The sequence below is a fragment of the Equus asinus genome, chromosome 3, assembly GCF_041296235.1.
Source record: "Equus asinus isolate D_3611 breed Donkey chromosome 3, EquAss-T2T_v2, whole genome shotgun sequence".
Taxonomy (NCBI): domain Eukaryota; kingdom Metazoa; phylum Chordata; class Mammalia; order Perissodactyla; family Equidae; genus Equus; species Equus asinus.
This window is the reverse complement of record NC_091792.1, coordinates 142486148-142504716: the sequence shown is the minus strand read 5'-3', so window position 1 is coordinate 142504716 and position 18569 is coordinate 142486148. Positions and strand designations below refer to the sequence as shown.

Genomic DNA, 18569 nt, shown 5'->3' with positions numbered 1-18569 from the left:
CTTACATTGCTTCCTTTTTCTTTATAGCAAGTGTCATGCCTTGAAACAACAGTATATATTTCCTACTTGTTTGTCTGCCTTCCTTCTAGAAGATAAGCTGTGTAAGGGCAGGGACCAGATCATGTTCACTGAGTCCAGAACAGTGTCTGGCACATTGAAGATGCATAACCAAATTATTGACTAAACAAAGGATTGAATGTTTAAAGGAGGTTATTGGTTAAAGAAAATGATTTGAGTTGGTGTGACAGGATGGATTATCTTTGAAACCTCAACTTTTGCTAGATTTCCACCTACTCTTTTTAGACAAGGACATTGGCTTCATCCTAGTTCATGCACATTTGGCCCTTCCTACACCTCCAATCCTTGCTGTTCTGGTGGCATGATACGTCCCACCCTGGCAATCTCAGGTGTGGACACATGATTTGCTTTGGCCAGTGATGTGAGTGGAATTAATGTGCATCACATCCAGGCAGAAACTTGAAGAGTCAGCGTATGATTCATCAGGTTCCTGTTTTTTCCCTCTGTGATCTTGGAATCACGTGACAAGATGGACCTTCCATCGGTCAGGTTTCTGGAAGTGACTACAGGAGGAGAGCTCCCTTGTCAATCCATGATGGACTTGGGGTGTGACTGAGAGATGGACGTGGTTGTTTTTAGCTGCTCAGGCCTTCAGGTTGTTATTGCAGTGTCTGTGTTTCAATACTTCCTGCTTTAGTCCCCAGGGTGTTGTTATTCCCAAACTGCCCAGTGAGATGGGCAGGGACTCCCAGCTTTAGCAGAGGGTTGAGGACACTGAGGCTCAGAGAAGGTCAAGCACCCAGGGCAGGGTCCTTCAGTTTCCACTTCAAAGCTCTCACCCTTTCCACTGCGGCAATTGTCTCTCCCTGAAACGCTGGCTAAGGTCATTCCGGAAGAGATGCTTTTAGATCTTAAAAAAAAATAATAACCTTTACTAATGACCTGGTAATTGTTTTTATGGCTTCCCAATGAAGTGTGAAGTGTTCTAAGAGACAACACAGGACAATTTCCTTTGATGGCAAAGTTTTCCAAAGAATTGCCTCGCTCTTCTGAGCTCCTGGTGCCCTGACTTTGTCGTGATGCTGAACTGATGCTGAGCTTCAGGCCTGAGAACTTTGAAAAGCTGCAGAAGTGGGCAGGAATGTTTGCTCAGCCTCGTCTTTATTTTAAAGTGTTAATCCCGTCTTTCTTTTTCAAAAATGGCTGCATTATAACATACAAACAAATACTAGATAGTTGACATTTATCAAGCACTTACCCTATGACACGACTGGGCTCACCATCCTCTCTGACCAGGGCCCAGGGCAGCGCCCCGCACAGGTGTGGGCTCCGGAAATATCTGTAATAAATGAATTAACCCCAACAAACATTTGTTGGACCTGCTGCTTTGAGTCCTGCTCAAATGCAATGAAAATTTATTGAGAGAGGGGGAAAAAGGTTAGTGTTCAGACAACTTGGTCATCAAATTCACATACCAAAAGCTGATAAAATTAACTTCAATTGAAACCACTCATGATTATGTCAGCTAACGTATCAGAGTCAGGTCAAACTTATGAACTAATAGAGTTGCCTTTTATTTGTTTTAGTACAAATAACTGGACTCGATCTGTCCAGAGCATTACGTTCCTTGTAGGATAATGCCTTATACTGGGACCATTAACAGTTTACTTACAAGCCCTTCCCAACCGTTGTCTCCTTTTGTTCCCACGGTTCCCCTGTTTGGTAAGCAGGGCAGATGTGTTTACTATGAGACGCAGCTGGGGAAGTTCAGCCACTCAGTGACCTGCCTAAAAACCACACACTCACCGGGGGGCAGAGGGGGATAGGACCAGCCCTGCCAGCTCTGAGCTGACTGCCTTCCATCACACCAGGCACCTTCCTCCTTCAAGACTTCTCATGGGTCCTGAGGAGGGTAAGCCTGTGATAGGTTGTGGCACCTTTTGTGTTGTTGTTGTTGTGTCTTTTGAAACGGTGTGTTGTTAAGGTATATTCCATGCTCACGGCTGGGTCAGGTATGATTTTCCCTGACGTCAGAGATGACATACCTGTGATGGGTAATTTTACGTGTCAGCTTGGCTTGGCGATGGTGCCCAGTTGTCTGGTCAAACACCAGTCTGCACGTTGCTATGAATGCATTTTTTTGGATGTTATTAACATTTAAATCAGTAGACTTGCAGTAAAGCAGATTACCTTCCATAACAGGCATGAATCTCATCCAATCAGTTCAAAGCCTTAAGAAAAAGGGCTGAGATCCCCCAAAGATGAAGGAATTTTGCCTCCAGACTGCCTTCGGACTCAAGACTGCAACATTAGCTCCTGCTGGAATTTCCAGCCTGACAGCCAGCCCTGCAAATTTCGGACTTGCCAGCCCCCACAATTGTCTGAGCCAATTCCTTAAAATCCACTCCCCCTTGTTTCTCTCCCTATATATATGAATCTGTATATACACATATCTACATCCTACTGGTTCCATTTCTCCGGGGAACCATGGTTAATAAAATACCTTATGCCTTTCTGGCAGATGATGGTAATGAGGATAGCTCCGACTTTTGAGCACCTACTATGTGCCAGATGCTTTTCTTGAGCCACCTCATGTAATCTTCACAATAACTCTGTGTGGTGTGCATTACTCCCCTCTTTTACAAATGAAGAAATCAAAGTGAGTTGAAACAAAACACTCAAGGTCAGAAAACTAGAAAGTGACAGAGAATGGAGCCAGGTTCCCAGTCTTAAGCGCTCAAAGGATATTTCTGGATTCATCTGGCAATCCATTTTCTCAGGCAGTCTAAGAATGCATCATGGCAAAACTTAGACAACTGGCTATATTTTTCTGATGTGCTATTTTATTTGTCGAGAAACGACAGTCCATTTGTCAAACATTATTTGGGTAGACATAGTGTAATATCTTGAACTAAAAGAAAGAGGAAGCCTTTCTGACTATTTACTGCTTTTCCAAACTCATTACAGAGAGGACTCCGAAATCTGTCACCCAGCAACTCAAAAACCAAGTTCCATTTGTGTGACAGAAGACAAAAGCCTACCCCTTTTGGTTTGGCTCTGGGTTCGGAGCTGTTTGGGACTCAAGGTGGTGCATGAGGGACTAGTGATAAATGATCCTGAATCTGTGCTTTCTCTTTGCACGCAACACGGTCCTCAGGAGCATCAGCTAATGTTCCAGAGAGATGAAAAAGAGATAGGGTTTGAGAGCGGCTGCCACCTGTCCCTGGGTAGTATGCGCACTCTCAGTGCTATTTATTTCACCTGTCACACATACACAACTATGTAAAACCTCAGGAAAATCAGCTCTCCATCTTTCTCTGGGAAAGTCGATGTGAGCTTTGGAAGTTAAAAAAAAAAAAGGCAGGGATCCTCCTTCAGATGAGTTTATTTTTGGCTCTTCTTTCCTTTGCAGAATGGCTAACGCCAACTCAAACTATTTCTGCAAAGAGTTGCTGGGGACAGAGTGGAGCTGTGGGTAGGCCTCCTTGAGCTGGGCTCTCAGAAGCAGGTGAGATTCAAGATAAAGCAATCGCTTTGCAGCCACCTTTGACGTAAGTGCTGGAGATTTCTTCAATTAGCTTAATCCTTTCCTCCTGACACACACTTTATAGGAAAGCGAATGCCATAATTATCCTCCCCCATCCTCTCTAATCCCTGTCTGCGTGGCATGCCGACAGATGCTTCTCTGCCTGCCCGCGCCGCCTGCCTCTCCAGGCCCAGTGTCACGATGAGGCGGGCTGTGTGTGACAGATTGCTAAATCTGGCCTCCTCGAGGCAGGGGACTCAGCGTTCAAGTGGCACCGGCTGCTCGAGCCTCCCCTTGGGGCTGAAGCAGGCCCAGAAAGTTCTGGAGGTCTGCTTTGTGACTCAGGAAATCCCTTGCAGGGAAGGCCAGCCCTCCACCGCTGGCAGAGCCCACCATAGGTGGCTTGCCTTGTTGAGGATTTAAATATGGGACCCTGCCCAGGAAAAGCTTCTCTCCTCCAGGGAAGAGCAGCCAGCCTCAGATGCCACGGCAAACACAGGGTCATCATTTGATAGTCAGGGGAATGGTACCTGGTCTTGCCCTCCTGTCTAAACTCAACAGGGACCCGTCTGTCGGCAGCCATTTATTCATCTATTTATCTCTTATTTACACCCCTTATACATTTATGTTTCTTTTTTTGAGACCACTGTTTGGGATCCGGAAACTGCTATTAAGTTAGAATTCAGCCCTGCCTCCGGCTACCTGGTTAAATTCAGCGCCTTGGTTTCCTCATCAGTAAATTGATAAGTAACAATTTCTTTTTTTGCAAGATCTTTGTGAGGATTGAGTAACGTAAGGAATGCAATGCACCTAGTATACAGTGGGTACTTAATAAATGTGATTTATTAATAGGACTAACTATGGCATATTAACATTACTGTTACTACTACTAATGTACACTTCTCTGGTGCTTTAGTTCATTATAATTTTCAAGATAATTTCATCTAACACCTCTCCGTCTGCTGTAACACAGACGTTACATCCAAAACTTTTTTTTCAGATAAGGTTTGATATGTTTAAGATCACTGAGATCAGGGGGTTTGCAAACTGGCCAGGGGACCAAATCTGGCCTACTGTCTGTTTTTGTCAATAAAGTTTTATTGGAGCATAACCATGCCTATGCAGTTATGTACTGTCTGTGGCTGCTTTTGTGGCACAAAGGTAGAGGTGAGAAGTTTAGGCTTGTAAAGCCTAGAATACTTCCTACTGGTCCCTTTATAGAAAATGTTTGCTGACCTCTGACACAGATCATAAGTGGGGGACCCAGGACTAAAGTAATGTACATGTCAACTGAAGCCTACATCCAGGGCTGTGCTGGGAACATGCCTTCTCTAAATGGAAAACAAAAATGGTGGTAGCAAATGGAAAAATAACTGAAAACGTATTTTGCACGTTTTGCAGTGTCCTACACCTAGAACTTAAGGAAGTTCTGAGCTTGGGTCCCAGGGCAACCCCTTGAATTATGGTTCATCCAACAAGCTCATGGCAGAGACGGTGTGGGGCCTGGGGCTTCTGATTCTGGAGGAAATTCTAACCAGGGCTTGTTCTCACTATTATCTCCGCGTAGACATTTCTTGTTACTTATTATATGCTCTTTACTCTGCTCATTTCTATTTTCCCCATCCCCAACCCCAGCCTACACCAGCGTTAGCACTTTCAGGAGCTTCTCAGAGTGTTGGAGTGTGGACTATGCTGCTCAGAGGTCCAGTAACATTGATCCCATAGGCAGAAATTCCGGCTCCCAGGGCCCCTCCCTGGTTCCCTCCCTCCCTGACATATTTCCCAAGAGCCCGCTGTGTGTCAAGCCCAGTCCTGGATGCTGGGGAGACGCCAGTGGGTGACCAGTCCTGGAGCCAGCCCTCAAGGAGCAGTGGGGAGGAAGGGGATCAGAAAGTAAAGAAACAATGATGAGGTAGGGCAAATTATCTGTGAAGGGTATGCAACTCTGGAACGAGAATTGGAGAGGGAAGCTTGGAGAAATGGTTGAAGCTGGAGATGTACAGAAAAGAAAGACTCTTCTGGGCCTTATATCGAATTCTAAGGAGATTCGATGCCTTCTTGAGGGCAGTAAGGAGTCCTTGAGGGTCCAAGCAGAGAGTGCCCTCAGGCCTGCCCCTCATACCCGCAGGGCCTCCAGCCTGTTGCCTGGTCCTCATCTCTTCTCACCCCAGTTTCTGCCCCACTTGGCAGACCTATGCTTTCCCCAGTCTATGTCCAGACTCCATCCAAACCCTACTTCCAGGCAAACAGCTGCCCTTTGACCACATTTCAGGCCTGGGGTTGTGTACACTGGTCACAGCTCTGCCTTCAGGAGAATGGACTCGGGAGGGGTCTTGTGCAGGCCCAGATTGGGCTCAGGGCTGGAGTATCAGGAACACAGGGTCCTGGGTGCCGGGATCACAGTGTAAAATTGTGGCTGTTTCGGGGGGATGCGGGGGAACACAGACTTTGGTGGGAACGTCCCCTTGGCCTGTAGACTCTTAGTCCATAAGGAGGGGCATGGCTGAAAGACAGCCACAGCTGAACCCAGTAGTACAGAGCCCAGGAAAGAAGCCCAAGGGTAAGGATGGCACCTGATCAGATTGGGCAGGAGCAAGACATGAGGCAAGACCAGTTAAAAGGCTGCTATTGTAGTTCATGGGATGTTAACGTTGATCTGGAGCAAGGTGGAGGAAACAGAGGTGAGGGGAGAAAACAGTTCAGGATGGGAAAATGACAGCTCTGACCCTCCCAGCTGTGTCTTGCCCCTGCCCAGTATGATCAGATCACACACTGTAGCTGAAGAGGCTGCTGTCTACAACCCCCAGGGCAGCCTCTGAACACGGAGGATTACAGAACAGGAGACACAGGGTTCTAATTAAAGTATGTGCCTCTCTGAGGAAGTGAGATCTGAAGGGTGGCTGGGGGTTGGCCAGTTAAAGAGGGTGAGGGTGGGAGGTGAAGGAGAGAAGAGAAGGGGCGGGGTACAGTGTTCCAAACAGGAGGACTGTCAGGAGGTGGAGAAATTGCGATGTCTGCCCATTTTCTCTCTGGCAGGAGTCAGAGAGGGAGGTGGCAAAAGTAGGCTGGATCCAGGTTCTCAGTGGCATTAGTACACAACTGTTTTCGTGCACATATATGTGTGAGTGTGTATGTGTGCATGTGTGTACGTGCATGCCTGCGTTGTGTGCACACACCCCTTAGGCAGAGGGGAAGGGCACGTAGCATATACCTTTCCAAGCAATGCATATAAGAAGGTCGCACATTTCCCCAGCAAGTCAAGGGAGAGTCAATCTGGGGGCTCCCCTCCTTTTTCCCTCATGGGGATGTAAAAGTACAGAAAGAATTCAGTCTCAAAGAACTGAAGAGAAAAAATAGCAACAACAAACAACAACACACGCACGCACAAAGCAAAATGAAATGAACTGCAAATACATCTTCATCCCACATAATGAAAATAACTTGATGTCTGACCCAACCAAGCATCTGAAATGCAGGCAAGAGTGACACGACTTAGATGCCAATCACGTTGTTTTTAACGAGTTCTTCAGACGAGTTTACGTTCAAGGCTGCAATAGCCCCAGAGGACTCCTGGGTCGCTTATCTATAGTTGGAACATTGTGTATACTCTCTTTGTACAAAAGAGGGCCCACATCCAAGGAGATATTATGTTTTCCCCATCAATAAAGCTTGATTTTTATGGGTGTTTAAAATCACACTACCAAGACCCACTGGTATTATGGGTAGGTGTTGAGCGGGCTCCAGGACGTGAGTCTGCCAATGTCCATCATCTTCATGAGTTCAAATGCCCTAAAATATTGCCCTTGACGTTCTTCCCAGAAAGACCACGCTTGCCAATTTTTCAGTACTCTTGAAATAAGAAAGAATTTTTTTGAAGATGGCAAAGCATTTTGGAAAGAATTGTGCCCTTCCCTCACAGGGTGCTGGCTGACCCTCTTGAATTTTAGGCTGTCTTATTCAATGGCAACTTCTACTTCATCTCCTTGCTACGCATCCTCTGGTTTTTCTCTTTTACCATTAATACAGTTTTTAATATGGGTGTGATGCAAAGCTTAAAATTAAGATCCAAAATCATGTGCTGCCTTGACATGTGGTGAAACTGGGAGGGCCTCAAAGGGCCTAACCCCAAGTTCTCCTTCCTGCTCTACTCCTGCAGATCAGGTCCCCTAGCCAGACAACCTCCTCATTAAACAGACCAGGTGTATTTCTTGCTTATCCCCGAGTAGTGGGTTTCAGTTCCCTGCTAGCCTACAGAATTATTCAAGGAAGCCAATCATATACTCCTGCTGGAACCAGGGGGCACCTCACCCTTTTGATGCTACAAAGCCTCCCTCCCACAGACCCTGGCGGTTCACTCTATTCCTTGGTGCACCCCCTCTGCCATGGCCCTGCAGGGCACAGTGTCCTCCTCCCTTAGGGCTACGAGTATAAGTGACTAATAAACTGGTACTAGTTTCCTCTGTCCAGTGTCAGGTGTCATGTGTTTGGCATCTCCGTGGCCCTGGGGAGGGAATCCTTCCTTCACTCACAGGCTGGATAGGGGGTAATTACAACAATGGCAGGCAGATGAAGTCCTCACGCTATGCTACCCCAGTTTTTAGCCGTGTGATCTGGGCATATTGTTTTAACTTCTCTGAGCCTGAGTTCCCTCAACTGCAGTGCAGGACCTGCCTTATGGGATTTTTGGGAGATTAAGTGGGATAATTTATTCAAGGAATCTTTACTGAGGACCTCCTAGGTGCCAGGAACAGGGAACACAGCAAAGAACAAGCCAAATAGGGTTTCTGTCCACAGAGAACTACTATTCTAGTGGGAGACATAAACAACAAGCATTTAAAAATGAATGAGATGGTTATAGACAGTGTGAAGTGCTATAAAGAAAAAAAGTAATCATACCTCAGGAGTGAGATGGCACGTGCTGGGCCAAGGGCTTGCGGGTTGTGTTAGATGTGGATATCATGGAGGGTCCTCTGGCGTTGGAACACTGGAGCTGAGATCTGAATGATGAGGAGTCAGCCATTGGAAGGTTTGGGGGACAGCTATCACAGTCTGAGGGAACAGCAATGCACATACCCTGAGGTGGGAGCAAGCTGGGCATGTCGGAGGAGCACCAAAGAAATCAGTGTCCGGAAGTGTGAGGGGGAGCCTGGTGCTTAAGGGCCATAGGGTACCGATCTCAGGAAGCCTTCCGAAGTCCAAGCCCTCCCATTGCAACCACTGCAGTGCATCGCGGGAAAAGACAAGCTCTATCATCCTGAATTCCCAGGGTTGACAGGGGGACAGCCGGGAGGAAGGGGAGAGGCTTTCCTGCCTGCACCGTGAAAGTTCTGACAGAGAGTTTTTAAAGAAATGAAGCCTCTCCAGAGATGAGAATATAAAGAGAACGAGAGCAAGTTTCAGCAAATAGAGATCCTGTTGGGAACTGCTTCAGTGAATAATTAATAACCACTTGAAACTAATACCTCACCTGATGGAAACACCAAGCTTCCAATAGGTATTTTTAAAGTACCAGGAAACAGTTGATTTCTCCCGTGCTTGGTTACTCCTTAAATCTCCTTGGATTTGCACCCAACCTCCATTTCTTTCTAGATACACAAAGCTTGGATGAAGTACTTAAACGACAGAAGCCTCAGTTTCCTCATGTATAAAATGGGAGTAAAGATGATGATGGCAATGATAATGATAGCAACACTTATCTTCAAGGGCTATTGGAAAGATTAATTGAGAAAATCCCTGGAAAACTCTTAGCACACCATATATGGCCCTGACAAGAGTCCCCAAGGTTAATAAATTCAATGTTTTCTGAAATATTTGCCTATTATTAATTGCTTGCTTTTTTCAACACAAAGGTTAAAGCTGCAACTGGCTTTGTTTTAAATTGTTACACATTCTGAATTATTGGGATCTTGCTAGAAAAGCTTTTTCCTTGTCCATCCGCTCAGTGATCCTTGACATTAAGGGAGATTATCCAGACAGTTTTGTGGATGCCATCCACTAAGATTTCTTAGAAAATGTTTTTTATGTTGAGAATAATACAACTACACTGTAGAAATTATGGAAAATACAGCCAAGTATTCAGAAGAAAATAAAAATCATCCATAATTTCATGCACTCAGAGCTGTCACTAACATCTTTCCTTGTAGGGCTTTTCTCTATGCATTTTAAAACATAGTTTATATCTTATGTGTATTATTTTTATCCTCATCTTTTGTTAGCATTATACCATAAATATTTGCATATGTTATTAAAGACTTCCATAAACATTTTCAAATGATTACATAATATTCTATTATTTGGATTTACCGTAATTTCCCGATGATTTTCTCACTACTGGCTATATTGCGTTATCTTCTATCATATAGCGTCTGTTATATCACCTGTTATAAATAATGCTGGGATAGAAAATGAGCACATCTGATGCCCAGCTCCGCAGAGCAGAGTCCTTTATCAAAGATAATAATTTCTTTGATGAGTTTCACAATAAAGACCATTGATACCTTATACGGGGAACAAAATACTACAAGTGTTATAGAATAGGGATTGGTAAACCATGGCCGGTAGGCCAAATCCAGCCAGCCTATTTTTACAAATAAAGTTTTATTGGAACACAGCCATGTTCGTTTGCTTCCATTTTGTCTCTGGCTGTTTTCATTCTATAAGGCAGAGTTGAGCAGTTCAGGCTTGCAAAACTTAAAATATTTGCTATCTGACTCCTTACAGAAAAAGTTGGCCAATTCCTGGTATTAAAATACGAAGGAAATCAGGGTTTCTCATTCAAAACCAAAGAATCCTAAACCATGCATTTTTTACTAAAATTTAAGAAATGTCTTTCTTTAACTCATTAAAAACAAACAGGGGAAATTAACATATAATAATAAAACAGCCAAAAATCAAATAAACCTCCAAATGCAGACTTCATGGATGTACCCAAACCTACGTCCTACACCCGCCTGCTCTATATTTTAGAATTTCAGCCTGGACCCGGCAAAGATGGATAGAACAGAACAGAGATTCAGGGCCAGAATTACTTATGTATGGAAAGTTTATTATAATAAGGATGGCACCAAAAATTAGTGGGGAACAGAGGATTGCTCTGCATATGGTGTTGGCATATGGTGTGAGGTAGGAATCTGATTCAAACTATGTACAAAGACGAACTTCAGATTAAGACCTCAACGTGACAGATAAAGCTCTGCAATAGCGTTCTTAACATAGATCCTTTCGGTAATCTGAGGAAACCTGTGGACTCCTCCAAATAATGTTTTCAAATGCATAACATGAAATAGATAGGATTACCAAGGAAACCAATTATGTAGAAATGCAGATATTTTAAAAATTGTGAAGCAAAATATATGCCTCCTTATTAAAACATCGACTAAGATCTAGCAGTAAATCTAATATCTATAGCAATTTTGAAATAGTATGAGCATAAACAACATTTTGAGATACCTGTAATAACTGTAATGTAAGGTAAAAAAAATGCTTAATTTATTTGGGTGACAAAATCAAAAGCCTGGTAATACTACTGTGGTTTGTTGCCCACATTCATAATCAAAAGAAATGAAAAATGTCTATTAGAGGTTAGTGAAAATAAAAATGTAATTTTTTCCCCATCCGAGTTCACTGACCCCTTGAATTCTAGGTTAATGCCCTCTGGGTTAAAAGACACTTCCTATAAAGCTAATAGAAGTGGAGGAGGTTATTTTTGTGTTCTTAATGCTAAGGAAGAACTTCTAAAATAGTGGCTCCTGAATACACAAAGAATTGATGAATTTGTCTCCATTAAAATTCATTTTGTTCAACAAAGCTCATTAGACTGTAAGAAGGGTGACAGATGGAGAGAAAAGTTCTGCAACCTCCAAAACCAACAAGCAATTAATGTCTAGAATATACAAAGAACTTCTGTACGTCAACAAGGAAAAGATAGACAAACCAGGAGAAGATGGAGAAAGCATCTGAACAGACAGTTCACAGAAGGGAAACTCTTGACTCTGTAATAAGTGTACAGTGAGATGCTCAACCTCACTTGTAATAATAGAAAATAAAAACATCAATGAAATACACACTGCTTTGCACCCTCCCATCCTCCATAAATAGAAAGCCTATTACTGCCAAGTGTCGGCAAGGATGTGGGAAAATGGGAACCCTCATGCACTGTTAATAAAATATACATTTTTATAGCCATTCTGAGAAAATCCAGTGATATTGTAACTAACGAGCATGTATCTTATAACTCAGCTCTCCTATCCTGAGTATATGAACAGGGGCCTCTGCCATCCTGTTCCTTAACCGAGTATGTATGAGGATCTTGATCTCATCATTGTTAGTAGTGGTTGATATTGGAGGCAACTTGATGTAAACATGGAAGGTGCATACAGTTGTCCCTTGGTGTCCACAGGGTAGTGGTTCCAGGCTAAGCCCCCATACCAAAATTCGTGGATGCTCAAGTTCCTTATATAAAATGGCATAGTATTTGCATGTAACCTATGCACATACCCCCATGTACTTTAAATCATCTCTAGATTACTTATAATACCTAACACAATGTAAATGATATGTAAATAGTTGTTATACTGTATCGTTTAGGGAATAATGACAAGAAAAAAGAGTCTGTACATGTTCAGTACAGACACAACCATCATAGGCCTTTTGATCTGAGGTTGGTTGAATCCATCCATATGGAACCTGTGGATGCGGAACCCACAGGTATGGAGGACTCACTGTACTCATGAATGAACACTATGGAGCATATGCATCCGTAATGTGCAATGTACTATCTATATATATATATTTAACAACCCAGATGCACCACTGACTCGTAGTTTTGAGTGAAAAAAAGTAAGAACACGAAGACGTTTTTACTATTATCTATTAATTTAATTTACCATTTAATACTATTTAGTAAATTTACAACACATACACACAGAAAACAATGCTATGTATTTTGTAAGGTACCTGTATCTTGAGAGAGAATATACAAATGGACGATGGCCAGACCATATATAAAAATAGAACTCTGACCCGTAACCTGCAAGACTTGCCCAGGAAACCAACTCCTTATCTACAATAACCAGCCCAGGAAGCCAGCCTGCTTTATGTAAGTCATTCTTGTAGGAAGTCGGACAGCTAAACAATTCAGGAAACTAAACAATAATTTCTTTAACCATCAGCCCAAAATGGCCAGAATTTGATTAATAACTGACAGCTTCCCTAATCTTTTGTCCCCATTCCCAACTTAAGATCAACCAGAGACAGCCCAATATGCACCCCTAACCGACACAGAGGATGCCCCGCTTCTAGTTGGCCCTCCTCCAGCTTCCTGGGCCAACAGCCTCCCATCAGGACACATCTGAAGGCTTCCCTTTGATTCACAATAAAACTTCCCACTCCTCTGCCTGCCTTTGAGTCTCTGCCAAAACACAAGTGACAGTGGCTGACTCCCTTGCTGTAGCAAGCTTGGAATAAACAGCCTTTGCTTATTCTCATTTGGTTGGTCTTCGTTTATTTCCACGATCTCCAAAGATCTGCTGGGCACATTGGAGTAATGACCCTTTGTGGGGTGAGGATGAATTGGAATGGAGCTGAGGGCCTTGCATGGATCCGCATAGACTATGTGCCGAGAACTGAGGAAGTGATCAACTGAATTCTTGGATCCTCAAGAAAAGTAAACAAAAGCATTTTTTAAATTAATTTGTTTTCATTTCTTTCTGCATTGTGCCTTTCTCTTCTAAAATCTCTTCTCCTGTCCTTTTCAAGGCTTTCCTCTGCTTGGGCTTGAGGCTAAGTATCCAGATCTTTCTTCAGTCGTATGGAGGCACTCAAGTTGTGGAAGGAAGCTGCACTCTCTACCTGGCTTCTCTGGACCAGTAGGTAGTGGAGGTGAGATGACCTGTCATGGTCCCTGACAAACCTGAGCTTCTCTAAGAAACTGCAATGGCAAAGGCAGAAGGACTCTTGAATCTAGACGTTCCGCCTACGGCCTGGGTTTCTCTCTGTTAGGGCAAGTTTAAAGCTGGTGTCCTCCTCCTCACTACTCGATGCTGAGGATTAAAGGAAAAACTAACCCCAATGATTTTATCTTACTGTTTTTTGGTGAAAATTGCTTTTCAGAACTATTAAATCTTCCGTGAAGGTTATAACAGAGGACTTAGGTTCAGTTTAGCCCATTTATTAAGATATAGGCTCCCAAGCCCCAATAGAGAAAATAAACAAACAACTAGCAGTTTACTTGGATTTATGCACAGTTTGTCTAATCAATCAATCCGTAAACATTATGCAAATGTGTGTAAACCCAAACCTAGCCCAGACTTTACGTATGCATTGCTATGTAAACAATCAATCTTGTTAATGCAAATATTAATATAAACCTGACATTAAACACAAGTTTACAGAGCCTTGCGGGTTGAAGCCGGCTTGATTTACATTGAAATGTAAATAGCAGTAGTAGGCTTTTTGGGGCCTTGGAAAACAGACTGACTAGAGCTCGCTGGTGGTCATCACCACCAGATTCCCTAGACCCACTCCCAACACTTTCATTCAATGCATCTCATGAGGAATTCCCAGAGAATTTGGACAGCATTGCATGGGTGCCTGCTGGTGTCCTTGTTTTTGATATCTCAGCTCCTCAGGACTTCCTCTAGGGTCAACTTTAGGACCAGAGGGCCCCAGTCTCTAAATCAATGATGCAGGGAGAGTCATTCACCAGCTTCCACTCCCACATTGGTTGAGAGCTCGCAGTGAGTTGTTGTGCCAACAAGTCTTGCTATTAGGTGGCCTGCTGGGCAGCTCTGTGAGGGGCAGGTCTCCTTCTTTTGGCTGGCTGCTTATCCTTCATGTCTGTTTTAAATGTCACCTCTTTGGACAGGCCTTCCTTGACCATCTAGTCTCAATAGTGTCCCTCCTTGACTGTTCTCTAGCATAGCACTCTGTACGTCACATCCATAAGGCTTGTCTCAATTTACGATGACACATTTATTTACTTCTGTGTTTACTGTTGTCCTTCCTCCCCACCTATGAGCTTCAAGAGATCAGAGCTACGTCTGTTTTCTTCACCAGTTTATACTCAGTGCCAGGCACGTGAGATGTGCTCAGACATATTTTGTTGGATGGATGGGTAGACGGATGGACACACACACTCTGGAACCTTATTGCTTAGCACAAAGTTCTGCCTTTGCATAGGCAGCTTCAGGAAATTCCCCTGTTCTGTCTTTTCTTTAGGACTCGGGTCCTGTCCTGAATATACTGACAATCTGCCTGGCTTCCCCCAGTGCCTTCTGCCAGAGCTGGAGCCTGTTCTCTGAGTCTCTACCATGGTGTGATAACAGCCATAATAGAAGGAGAAGTAGCTGTTATGTGTTCAACACTTAGTGGGTTCCAGGTGTTGTACTAGGTGCCTTATAACCATCATCTCCTCCGAACTTTAATCTGCAAAGCATATTTTCAAAAGATCAGACCATAACAAAGAGTCCAAAGTAAAAGGGCTCAGTGGGGACAGCACAGTGCACAGTTCAGAGTCCAGCTTTGAAGTCAGCTACATGCGAGTTCAAATCCTGACTTTACTAGCCACGGATCTTGCAAAAGATATTTACTCTGAGCTTCCATTTCCCAAGCTGCAGAACAGAGAAGTGAACCTTTCTTTCCCAGGATTATTGCGATGATTAAATGAGATTGAGAGGATAGCACAAGAACTTAGTAAATATTAGTGATTATTTACAGCTCTTACACCAAAGTCCAGACATCTGGAGACCAAGGACTGGGTTTATTCTCTTCAATCTCTTTGTCTTCTTTGTCCTCTTCAAACCCTTGGCTGTTTTTAGCTCTCTCATGTCGCCCAGTGTTCCTCCTAGCAGAGAATTTATATGGGATGTACCCTTTGGTGCATCCACTGAGATTAATCACCCCAAGCTGAGATTGAGGAGGTAATGACCCAGGGCCCTGCAGGTGGAAGAAAGAGGTGCTAAAAGTGACCTGGAACTCTTATACACACAAATCAGTCCGAATCCCAAAGGCCCTGAAACAAAGGGAGTGGAACTGGAGTCCACAAGTCACAGCTAGCTGGTCACAGCTTCCAACCAGAGCCCATCTATTACTGGCCGTATCTGTTTATGTCTGACTCCCCTCGAGACCAGGGCCTGTGTCTCACTCATCTTTGTAACTCAGCAGCCAACACAGGGCCGGCCCTTGGTGGTGCACGATCAGATTGCTCAGTGAATAGTCCCTTTCCAACTCCTCCACCCAGACTCATTGGACTGCTACTCATGTTTTTAAAGTTGCCTTTGATCTTTGTTTGGGTGGGAATTGGGAGTGCATCGGGAGGAAGACCACGCCAACGTAATTTCTCCTAGGCTCTCTATATCTCTTGGGGTTGGCTGCCTGAAAATTGCCTGTTTATGTGGAGGCTCCATCCTTGACCAGATGGAGCTCAACTCCAGTGAGTCAACCGCAATCATTAATAGCAGCTGCAGGCCCCAAGAGCTCCCTGCAAGGGCAGAAATACCAGCAGAAGGAGAAACTTTCCATTGCGAAAGCAACAAAAACAAAAATGATGTGAGAAGGTGGGGCTGAACGATTGCCCTTCCATATTATTAATAATAACACCATTTATCTGATCAGGGCTTTGGAATTGATAAGCGGCTCTTTTCCGTCTGATTCATTTCTCACCACCCCCTTTGCGGTATTATTATAACCAATTTGCAGGAGAAGAAACTGCTCGGAGACAAGCCACAACAGCAGCTGGAACCTCCTGCGATCAGCTGCCAGCGTCCTTTGATGAGAACTCCTGTATTCCTTGATGTCTCTCTGGGAATGTCTCAAGGTAAGTCAGGGCCTCGCGGCGGCGGTCAGCTGAATGACCGCTAGCCGAGCAACTGTAATTGTTCTGTTAGAGGCACACAAACCCTTTTTTAGGGAAAGGAGACGTTAGCCAAGATGAGATTTTCCCGAAAGAATTCTTTCGAAAGAGTGCCAGCACCTCTACCTTCCACCTTGACAGTCCCCGGAGACAAACTGAAAGGACCTCGCTTAATGTCTCATCCAAAGGGTATTTGCAGTGCTGGCTTCATCATTCAAAGCAGGAAAGGCCTTTGTCATGGTCAAATGGCTTTAATGTGTTTTGAATGCTACATAAATTCAAACTTGATGGCTCATTTATTTGTTGGATTGAAGTTTTATACAATAAACTAAGCCTTGGTATTTACTAATAACTTGTGCACTGCCCTTTGTTTGTTTAGAACAGCCAGAAGGCAAAGAAGTTGACCGAGTCCCCCATGGCCAATATGGTGCTCAGATCCTGGCATTTTCCGGGACAGTTTATGGATTGGTGGGAGGGATGATAAGAGGGTTGCTTGCGGAGGGGGCAGCGGACACAGTGGGGAAAGGAGGAGAAGGGGAAACACTGCGGGTTGGTGTTTTATTCCAGATTCATTTGACATGGCCCCATCACAGCTGCTTCAACCGCTGAATTCAGTGAGCTGGGAATTCAGAGCTTTGAGTGACAGGCCAGGCTTGGCTAGTGACTTGTGGCGTGACCTTGGAAGATTCATTGTCCCCTGCTCTGTCTCACTGTCTCACTTTGAAAAAAAAAGAAAAAAGAAAGCTTATAATAATTCTGTTCATCGTTCAAGGTGAGCTTCCTGAAACTCCTCTCCTTACAGGGGATCTTTGCTCCCCACCTCTCCCCCTCCCACAGAAATCTCTCTCTTTCTCAGACTCCAATAGGTATGATTTCTCCCCCATATTATGGGGAAGAATGCAGGCTCTGGGGTCAGAGTTGAGTGTGAGTCCCAACTCTGCTGCTCCTCTAAATTTGAATAAGTTAGGAAATGGTTTTGAGCTTCCATTTCCTCGTCTGTAAAATGGGAATAACAATATATTTCTCGTTACATTATTGTGAGAAGTAAACAATAGAACTCATATTAGGTCCTCAGCTCAGGGCCTGGCATTTAGGAGGTCCTCCTCATAAACAGGAGGAATATGGATTATAGTCTTAGGTTTTTTGGGTCCAGAATAGATTGTAAGCTCTATGAGGGAAGGAACCAGGTGGTTTTGGATCCTTCAGAGCATCCAGCACTTGGAGATGGACTTATTTTCTGTGATGTTCACAGCCTACCTCTCAAGGACAGACAATGGGACTGCCCCTCAGAGGACTCGCCGAGAGCCCTGGCATCTTTGAGTTCATCTGAAAGTTGGGAACAAGTTGGGGAATGGCACAGTGGGCAAAGTCTAGAAATCACTATTTCCACGGCTGAGGAAATATATTCCCGTTAAGGCTGGATGACATCATCTGCCTTCAGCACCTCCCCATTTCCAGACGGCTACATTCGCCTTCCAGATCTCACTTACAGATTCCAGGGGCTCATTTGCTGGGATGCATTCTGGCCCCAACAGAATACCCTAGGAAATGCCCTGCTGGACTCGAGCCTCGACTCAGCTTCCCTGGTGTCTCACGGACTCCTGGATGCCAGTGCCTGTCTACCTGTCTGCCTGGGTCCTGACCTGAGGCTCGCTTGTCTCTAAAATCGTCTGGGCTCCAGCTGACACTGGCACGGCTTTCCCCTTCGTCCATACTGGAGAAATCTTAATACCGTTCCAGTCTCCGCATCTTCCCCCAAGTGACGTGGATAAATTCAGATTGGCCTAAGCCAACAGTGGTAGTCCCATTCCCCAAATTTGGCTGATGAGAGTAGAGCTTCTGAGTAAGGTTTCTTAACTCTAAAAAAGGGGATACAAGAGATATCAAGAAGAGCTGGTCCCCTGTATTATTAAGATTCTCCAGAGAACTAATAGGATGTATATATATATATATATATATATATATAGGATATATAGACAAATATATAAGAGATATATACACACACATATATATGTAAAGAGATTTATTATAAGGAATTGGCTCACGCGATTATGGAGGCTGGCAACTTCCGAGATCTCCATGATGAGTAAGTGAGCTGGAGACCCGGGAAAGCCCATGGTTTAGTTCCAGTCTGAGTCTGAAGTCCTGAGACCCGGGAGAACCGACGGTGTGGTC

General features: G+C 44.1%; 1 protein-coding gene across 1 annotated transcript in view; it reads left to right on the top strand.

The window, feature by feature from the left end:
- Window positions 1-16256: 16256 nt before the first annotated feature.
- The window catches only part of SOD3 (superoxide dismutase 3), a 47782-nt gene continuing 45469 nt past the window's right edge, over window positions 16257-18569 (top strand). Inside the window, exon 1 of the mRNA XM_014855879.3 lies at window positions 16257-16358. The gene's annotated coding sequence lies outside the window, so the exon portion shown is untranslated. The remainder of the gene's footprint in view (window positions 16359-18569) is intronic.